Source organism: Lycium ferocissimum, chromosome 1 (genome assembly GCF_029784015.1).
Source record: "Lycium ferocissimum isolate CSIRO_LF1 chromosome 1, AGI_CSIRO_Lferr_CH_V1, whole genome shotgun sequence".
In the NCBI taxonomy this organism is placed as follows: Eukaryota; Viridiplantae; Streptophyta; class Magnoliopsida; order Solanales; family Solanaceae; genus Lycium; species Lycium ferocissimum.
In genome coordinates this window covers 31986657-31994001 of record NC_081342.1, presented here as the reverse complement: position 1 = coordinate 31994001, position 7345 = coordinate 31986657, and the positions used below count along the sequence as shown (strand labels likewise).

Here is a 7345-nt window from a genome sequence, read left to right as displayed (position 1 = left end):
CGTCCTATCCTAAAACCTTGTATTTACGAACGTATTCCTTTTAAATAAATTTATAAAATGGCTCAGTTTTATTATTTCCTAAAAAATCAACTGCATATGTTTCGCAACCGGTTTTCTGAGTGGGCTTGGCCCAAAACCATTGCATTTAATTCTTTCGCCCTTAGTGGGTCTATGGCCCCAAAATCTTTTCTTTTAGTCTCAAAGTTCTTGTGGGCTGAGGGCCGAAATCATTTAGTCTTGATTCATCCTTAATCTCACATTCATTTTGATTCATAAACATGTGTTCCCTATTTTTTCAAACCTGATCCAATTTGTGGAAAACGCAATTCCATAACGTTTTGTGCTATTTGAAAATTCTTCATGTTTCATGTGGCTTTATCAAAGAAAACGTTTTTTTCATTCTAAGTTCTAGAAATCGTCACGCTTAGTCTAGTTTTCTTTTGTTTTTGAGAATCATATTGGGGACTTAAGGTCTACTAAATACTGTAAGCACCGTTGTCCTAAGATGACTAGTTTATAACCATAAAAGATTCAAATAATACAAGCGTTTTGCAAATATACAAATGTAATAAAACACCACAAATATAAATGCGAAAGTAAAAGTAAGTTAGGCTAGGGGCGTACCAAGCCCCTAGTTGACAATTTTTACCTATGGTTGGGCCTTCTACGCATCTTCGAATATTTGCTTCCCTTTCCCTTCGTTAGGCTCATTTTATTTTGCAAAAGAATTGGCACTGTTGGGCTGTAGCCTAACAGGTTCGGTTTGTACCGGCCCAAGATGCACACAAAGAATAAGAGGAAGGAGAAAAAATGAGCCCGGTTAGAATTAATTTACCGAACTTATCACACTCACACACACACACACACACACACACACACACACACACATATATACGCCATACATAGCAGAGTTAATATGGGTACATGGTTATACCCAGGAATTGGGCATGGCAGCCCCTTATTTCAAATTAACAAGTCCACCGCAGATCCCCATTTTGTTCTTCTCTTTTTGAATAAGTGTGAATCGAGGGCTTATTAAACTTGCAGTGGGCCAAGCCCAACTACCTACTAAATCTTGATTTTTTGCCCAAGTATTGAAGCCTAATGAAATTCTATCCCTTTGATATTGATATACACCCTATATGTGGCTAATATACTTGTATATATACACAGTACACACGCTGATATACCACGTATACATACACATCTTATTAACAAAACTCGTAAATACTCTTATTTATATCTCATCTTAGGCTAATTTTTAAACTTGTCTTAATCATTAAGCCTAGTGTCTTTTCTTTTCATCATTGTGATCAAACCTAAGCTAAGGCAAACTTATACTTGAGTTTCTTACAAAGAAAATGCGTTGAACATAACCTAGCCATATTAGTGATTATGCTGGTTCAAACAGAACTCAATAAGTATGCAAAAAATCAAAATTTGCACCAGATGCTAACTTGAGCAGCATGCTTAATTACAGAAGGATTTGTGTACAACAAACCATGGCATATTAAAAGTAGAATTTCAAACAGAAGCTGTTAAACTGGTCAGACTTAGGATACAAGGATACACATGGGACAAAACCAACAGTACTGTTATATGTCAAGCTTAAAAAAAAAAAAAAAAAAAAACACTTTGCACCCCCTCATCTTTATGGGTTTTAAGAGAAGGGAAACAAACAGACAACTTAAGCAAATATCTAGACTTCATGACATGATGCACATCCTAAATTTTAAACCACCTCTTTAAAACACCCTTTAATCCTAATTTTTCATTAAAGCTATAAAGTCTTAAGTAGGAAGTTAATTATCTTGAACAAAGACACCAACAGGTGTCACGACCCATTTTGCTTAGGCCATTCGGGTACTTACCTTTCCACCTCGGTAAGCGAACCCTTATCCTAACAATGAACTAATACACAAATTGAAGAAAGTTAAGTATCGGAAATCAATAAATATGTAAGTCTCACGACATATATAGATAGATAGTAGTAAAAAGTGCGGAAGACAGTAAATACCCAAGGGTCTAGTCTGAATAATACAAGAGCATCTAAGGAGAATAATACAATCCGGAATTACTAATACATAATATCTATGTCTCTGGAATAAAAGTAAGACATATAATCGGAAAGTCTTCCAGGTCAGCGGACGCCATGCTCACCCTGGGAACTCGAGTGTAAGTTGAAGAGTCGATCAGCCACGGGTCAGAGAAGTACATCCGACCTGGTACTCTGCATTCATTAAAGAATGCAGCAAGTGCAGGTCAGTACAAACAACGGTACTGGTAGGCATCATCGGCCAACTAAGCATAGTTAACACAATTCAGATAATAAATCAGATAAGCAAATAAACAAACCAAGCATGAGACAATATAATCGCAACCGAATAGCTGTCATCACCTATGTAAGCATCTAAAACCCGAATATTTCAAGATTGAGTATATCCGATCCAATCCAATCACCAAACATCTCAATCAAGTCATAATGCAATGCAGTGCAAGGATGGAATGAATGAAATGTAATGCCATGCAAATGAGGTGTACACATGTACTTCGGACGAAAATATCGACGTCTCTATAGCACAACCTAGCGTGACTCGTGAAGTCTAAGTGCCACCCATCCTGGATCTTTGCCTAATGCAACAGACGGGACTCTGGTTAATTGCTCACAAGGGGAGTCTCACAGGCACCACCCTGGGGGACCCGCAGAGTCCATGCACTAACAATGATTCCGGGAAACATAGGAATCAACCATGCAACAACGACGCCGGAATAGCTCATCGGAAATCACCCATCTCACAGTCACTCAAGTAAAAGAGTCTGTCAAATATCATTTTCATACAATCAACGATTCCGGAATTGAACCACGGACATCGGCCTTCTTACAATCACTCAAGTAAAAGAGTTCATCAAAATATGAGTTTCATAGAATCAACTATTTCGGAATGGATCTTCGGACATAGGCCTTTTTACAATCACTCAAGTAAAAGAGTTTATCAAATATCAATTTCGCTCAATCAACAATACCGGATCATCACCGATTATCGTCCATGTATGACTATGAGAGAAGGCGTGCAATGCATATGTAAATCGATCAAGTTCAATATAACAAGTACCACAAGGGTACACCAACAATATATCCAAGTACACATACCAACCACGGGTATGTTAATTCTATCCAAATCAAGACGCCAAGGCAGAAGTCAATATTTTCTAACTACACATGGTATCAAGCCAACATAATTAAACAATCAAGCACACATAACGGGGTGGCTAGTTCCAACACACATCAGGGCCCAACCTAGGCAATATCCCAACTTCATACCCGAAGGTTCACATGCTGTCTCCGATAGTATAATCTAAATATGTGATTCACTATACGAAGCTCACTAAAGGTAAATCATAACCTACCTGGATTGCCGAACCGCAACACCAACAACTCACTTATTTGCCTTGCCCTTCTACTAAAGCTCATAACCAAAGTAGTCAAAGCATAACCGAATTCTATATTAGAAATCATGAAGAATGATACTAATATTGCTATGATTTCAATTAGGTCAATTCCAACCCTAGAATTTGGGGAAACGGGCCCACAAAGGCAAAACGAGAAATTCGCGGGCAAAATACCTAATGAAGTACTAGGCAATCATAATCAAACCATTAATTGTTGATTTAGATTAATAATTAGCCTAGATTCTAGTTTCATGCAAACCCCCAAATTGGGTGTAAATCCTAAATCTCCAAATCCAAAATTCAACGTTAAAATTGTATGATCTATGATTATTGAACCTAGATTAGTCAATATCTAACAAAACATCACCAATTTATTCATTAATAATCCTAGGAACAATGTTCTTCCACCTTCTTCCAACTCTTACCACCATGGGTTCATTAAGGGAGAAGGGGGAATCTAACATGATTATGGTTTAAAGGAAGAATAAAGAAATGAGTAGGAATTACCTAGAAGATTTTCCTCCAAATATCCTTAAGAGCAGTTTCTTCAAGCTCAAATATTGAAATGGGGGTAAAATAAGGGCCTAGGGCTTTTTAACACTTCATTAATATTATTAACAGCCCGTCACCCGATGTAGCGGTACCTGGACCGCCCCAGCAGCCACCGGGCCGCTTCAGCAGTAATGACTAAAAGTCATCGGTCGCTCCAGCGGCAATGCTACTGCTCCAGCGGTGCGGGTGCAGCCAGAGCGGGCACCAGACACTAGAAACTTAACCCAAGTTTCATCTTTCGATCCGATATTTTGACTAATTCCCGAGGCCATCTGCTCCCATACCAAACACCTAGTCTCATATAAAAACGCACTATGAACGTGCCTATGGCTTCAGAATTCCTAACGGAGGTCTCGTTGACCGAGTCAACCCCCGGTGCCTTAATTGAGAATTTTCATCCCAAGTCCCAAAATGCACCCAAGTGCATTGGGAACCTAACCAAACACACACATAAGTTCTAAACGAATATCTTGACCTCTCGAAATAGATAAAGTTCCGAAAAAGGTTCGTTTGCCCAAAAGTAAACTTTGGATCAACCATTTTCACCTTAAACCTATATTTTCACAAAAGTTGCCTGAATCCGACCTAGACACCTCAGAAAGCGTATCAACGGTCCCCTCGAGTCAAAAGTGAGGTAATCAATGCTCGGGAATGTGTAAAAACACCGAGGAGACTATAACGACCAAATGGGTCGTTACAACAGGCTTGTCTTAAACCAGTGCGTGTATTAGAAAAGGGAAAACAGGATAAGTTCATTCTTGGAATCCCTGGATTTAATGAATGGGAAGAGAAAGATCAAGGTGTGGATGGTCATAGGTTTTCCCCATATGCATACGAGATGTGCCATGGCCACCTCTTATTTCGAAGAAAGCATTGTGAACCAAGTGAAACTTGGTTATTGTCCTTCTTCTCTTAATGTGCATTGAAGAAAGAATCGAATATTCATTGATCAAATCTTTCACTCCATAGTCTCATAGATCTTTTGAAGAACTGATTAATCGGACGAGAATAAAGATAGAGTCCCGTTCTACATGTCAATACCGGCAATCCCCATTACCAAGTGGTTTACAACTTATGCACCCACACATATGATCCTCTCACCTTTTTATTGAACCAAGCCAAATAACATAAAATGAAAAGACAAATCACCTTTACAACATATCCACGTCAGACTCCTCTAGGACAGATTACTTTAATCCCACTCAATCTTCAACAATCAGTAATCAAACACTAATTCAAAACCTTCTCACTTCCAGTTTCAATCATGCCTAAAATCCTTAAACTAATGTGTGTCACTTAGTTAAATTAATTAGACCTTCAGATGTATTTAAGAAAATCATAACAAATCTATTTGAACTCAACCATCTGGTCTTATAATCAGGCATTAGTGATCTAAATGATTATCATTGGTCAACCACCTTATTAGAGACTGCTTTAGGCTAAACAAGACATAATCACATCTAAACTAAATCACAAACGCACTAATGATCAATCATAACCATACACATATCACTGATACAGTAAAACTAACATAGCATTCTCAGAATAACATTTTAACTAAGCATAACTCACATTATCAATACCTAACTAAGAAGGTTATCACTAACACTCAAACTAAACAAAGAAAAACTAAAGGAAAGTAATAACAAGATAAAAGCTTACCTTTTTTGGGTGTAGCCGCGAGCAAGAACGGATATGAAAGCCTTTTGTGCTTTCTCTCCTCAACTCAGCCACCACATAAGAAAATAAAATTAAACTTTTTAAATTGAAGACTCAACCTCTAACAGTTAAGTATAAAATTTTTACTACTAGCTTAAAATTTGAGTCAAATGCTCAAATATCAAGCTTTTGCATATGCAAGATTGTTCAAAACTTCCTCTTTTTTTTTTTCAATGAAGTGGGGGTTCTATTTATAGAATCCCTAAATACCCAACCTTAATTCCCCAACCGATGTGGGACTAGTGTGATTTCTGAGAAATCATCCTTCCGTCCAACAACCAATGGCTAAGATTTAGCCAAACATAACATTGAATGGTCGATTCTCAACCATTCACCCTCAATCCGGTCGGTTCATGATGAACTAATGAGATTTGAGGGTTGAAACAACTCAATCCAAGGTCATCAATGCATTGTGTACTTGATTCAGATGAAAAAAGATGAAAAATAATAGAGAGAGAGAGGCGAGAATTACCTAGGTTAGGTTGCATTTGGTGAGAATGAGTGGAGAAAAGGGGAGTAGCAATTAATGTTACCTCATATGGACGTGCAAGGACTGAATGAGCCTGCTCTTCTTTGCGCCATTGCCATTTCTGGCATGAGAGAAAGGAGAAATCCTAGGCGGTTACTAGGGTTAGGGTTAAAAGAAGAAGAGAGGTGAGAGAAGAGGATGTTTGGCATGAAGGAAACGTGAAAATGAGGAAGAGAAGGGGTGTTACCCCTCTTATCATTGATCTAGGTCGGGTCAGTCCTATATTAGACTGGGCCTCGGTCTAGATTTAAAAGAAAAGGAAGGGGCACCATGTGTATATTGTATATGTGTATGTATATTTAGTGTATATATGCGTATAAAGGGTAAAATGGGTAAATCAAATAAACGGGTAAAGTTTAAAATATCGATTATTGACAACAATATTTCGATTATAATCATATTAGGCCATAATTAACCGATTAATTTAGTTAAAATACGGTCAATTATGAAAATGGCTTATCTTTGCAAATACATCCTTAATTGATTTAATCTAATTGATTATTTCAATTATGGCCATATTTGTCCTAATTAGCCAATTTAAAGATAATAATGACCTTAATTAATTTAAGCTAATGAATTTGGTTATTTTAACTAAGGTCATAATCAAATCAATTAAATCATTAAGAGGCTTAAAAAAAAAAGACCCCAATTACCCTAAACCATGAATTGGTTACTTCAATTACGGCCATAACAGAAACAACTAAACAATTGATAGGCCAATTTGTAATAGTGACCTTAATTGATTTGAACCAATGAGTTTGGTTCTTTCAATCAAGGCGATAATTGACTAACCAACTAATTATTGTGGAATTTAATCATCATTAAACACAAGAATAATTATGATTAATTCTAACAAATTATGCCAATGCATATTTAATATACACAATTTAAGGATAAAATGGTCAATTCTTTTAATTAATAAAATTCCTTGGACTAAATGAAATAAAATATTTGCTAATTGATTTTCAGCAATTTAAACAATCAAATAAATAATTATTTAAAATTGCTCTTCTCTTTGGTTAAATCTAGCAAATAATTCATAATTGTTGTAAAATGTGCCAATTAATTCCTAAATGGTTTATAATATTAGAGAAA

At 36.7% G+C, this 7345-nt stretch overlaps 1 long non-coding RNA gene across 1 annotated transcript; it reads right to left on the bottom strand.

Moving 5' to 3' along the window:
* Positions 1-495: 495 nt before the first annotated feature.
* LOC132054043 (uncharacterized) lies at positions 496-6479 on the bottom strand. The gene is made up of 2 exons (XR_009414222.1): positions 5665-6479; positions 496-749 (listed from the first exon to the last, which is right to left on the bottom strand). It is a non-coding gene; the product is annotated as an uncharacterized LOC132054043 (long non-coding RNA).
* Between the last annotated feature and the right edge of the window lie 866 nt (positions 6480-7345).